This window comes from Lycium barbarum, chromosome 10 (assembly GCF_019175385.1).
Source record: "Lycium barbarum isolate Lr01 chromosome 10, ASM1917538v2, whole genome shotgun sequence".
In the NCBI taxonomy this organism is placed as follows: Eukaryota; Viridiplantae; Streptophyta; class Magnoliopsida; order Solanales; family Solanaceae; genus Lycium; species Lycium barbarum.
In genome coordinates, this window is record NC_083346.1 from 109,784,741 (window position 1) to 109,787,431 (window position 2,691).

Here is a 2,691-nt window from a genome sequence, read left to right on the forward strand (position 1 = left end):
AATAATTCCAATCTTTTAGAAATTTGCTGAAGTTTTGTTTTTCATCTCAAGTATAAGTTTACTTGGGAGTATGTGGAGTTTTTAACGTTTATATATAATCCATAATAAATAACTTTTTACATAATTGAAAAGGTATTAATTATTTGTAAAATTTATCCTTATGTAGATAAGTAAAGTTTTATATAACCAAGAGCTCAAATTAAATTGGTACTATATTTAATTAAGAATAATTTAGTAAAAATGCTTCTTAGTCTTTAGAGGTGAGTGATTTCTTAAGGAGGTGTGCTCAAACTAAAAATACTTACAACGTGGACTGGAGGAGTACCTTTTACATTATTTGTCCGTATACATTAATTTAGGTGATTTTGGGCAAAATTATCTGTTATTACCGAAACATTTATTAGGTCTTACATTTAAACATATCACACGTCATATGTTCCTCTCCGTATTCTTCTCTCTATTTGTTTTGAACTTCCAAAATATGAGCTTATAAATATAGAAAGTAAAAATTGTTACATGGTGTCATATAAGGTTGAAAATGAAGGTGGCGTTATCGACCAAAATCGAGTTGTCTTTAAAATCTCTTGTGTGGTTAACTAAAATTAATTTTTTGAAGCATAATATATATATATATGTATATAGATTCTTGAGTTCATTTTAATGAATTTAGGTTATTTCTTGAATTTCGTCTAAAACTAAGATTAAAAATCACTTTTAACTAACATAAAGACTTGACACATAAAATAATGAGTGAAAATTAATACATATCAAAAGAAATCCATTACTCACACATTCATAAAAATACAAAAAATATTATTCATTTATGATCTTCCTTGAGTTGTAATTATCACATTTTATCATGTTAGTTTATAAATATTGAATCATTTGCGTCCCTTTGGTATTTGGGAATTTTCCTACTAACCTTGCTTCCTCATAAATAATTTTTTTTTTAAATTATCCAATTAAATAACAAAGGAACTTCAATAGTTATTAAAACATATCAAAAAGATGTGAATAAAAGGAGTTTCAAAAAACATGAGTCTTATTATTGTATAAAAATAAAATAATTAATATATGTTGAGGCCGGGCTCCAATATTACTACTATTAAGAAGCATGGGTTGGGGCTCCTTTCGTCGTCCGTTGTGCCCCCCCCCCCCCCCCCCCCATGGAAAAACAAAATATATTTTGGGCCCCTTATTAAATAGCCCATAATAAAAACAATTGTAAAAAAAAAAAATTGTGGGCCCATATTAAACACCAACCAGTATAAAAATAATAATAATAAAAAAAAACTGTAACCCACCACATCCAAACTCATGGGAGACAAGTGAGGGATGGCTCAGTGGTTAAGCACCTCTACCCACGACCGGTAGGTCCTGAGTTCGAGTCACACTGGAGGGGAAGTGTGGAAACACTATAAATCCTCCTAAAATGGGAGGGGAAAAAAAAAAGACTCATGGGAAAAAAAAAGTGAACCCCATATTAACAAAATTAAGCAATATTAAAAAAAAAAAGTGAATCCCATATTAAAAAAAAAACAATGTTAAAAAAAATGTGGACCCATATTAAACACCATGCTTATTCGTAGCAAACACTAATATAATAAAGTTTTAAATACAGAGCACAAATTACAATGTTATATTTATCGTGTTTTGAACATAGTTTCCCATATTGACAAAATCAAGCAATATATATATATATATATATATATATATATATATATATATATATATATATATATATATATATATATAAATGAATCCCATATTAAAAAAATAAACAATGTAAAAAAAAAAGTGTCGACTTTGTATTCTTAGCAAACACTAATATAATAAAGTTTTAGATACGGAGAACAAATTACAATGTTATATCAATCGTGTTTTGAACATAGTATATATATAAGTATATATATAGTGCAAACTAATAATGTTCAAAAGAGTGGGCCTCATACTAAACAACACCAAACAATATAAAAAAAAAAAAAAACTATATAAAGCATGGGTTTAGACCCATGTTTCATCGTCTGTTGTCCCTTAAAAAAAAGGGTGGGCCCCATACTAAATAACACCGAGCAATAAAAAAAAGGAAGAAAAAAAGTGGACCCTATATTAATAGAATCAAACAATATTAAAAAAAAAGTGTGGGCCCTATACTAAACAATACCAAACAATATAAAAAATAAAAAAGAAACTATATAAAGCATGGATTTAGACCCATGCTTCATCGTCCGTTGTCCTTTAAAAAAAAGGGATGGGCCCCCATACTAAATAACACCGAGCAATAAAAAAAAGTAAGAAAAAAAAGTGGAACTCACCACATCCAAACTCACGGGAAAAAAAAGTGAACCCCATATTAACAGAATCAAGCAATATTAATAAATAAATAAAAAGTAAATCCCATATTAATAAAACAAACAATGTTAAAAAACAAATGCTTAGAAAATCAAACAATTAGATCATTAATGATGGACTCATTGCCACATGCGTATCAACCCATTAGTGAGAGCAAATGAAATTATTGTACAGCAACATACTTAAAATACTCATGAAAAAAAAATGGACCCATATTAAAAAAAAAAAAAAGGCAACATCAAAAAAACAAAAAAAAAAAACCGTGCACCCCATATACTAAAAAATCAAAAAATATTCATGTAATTTCCAAAGTATCCCCATCAAGTCAATAATAGTGGA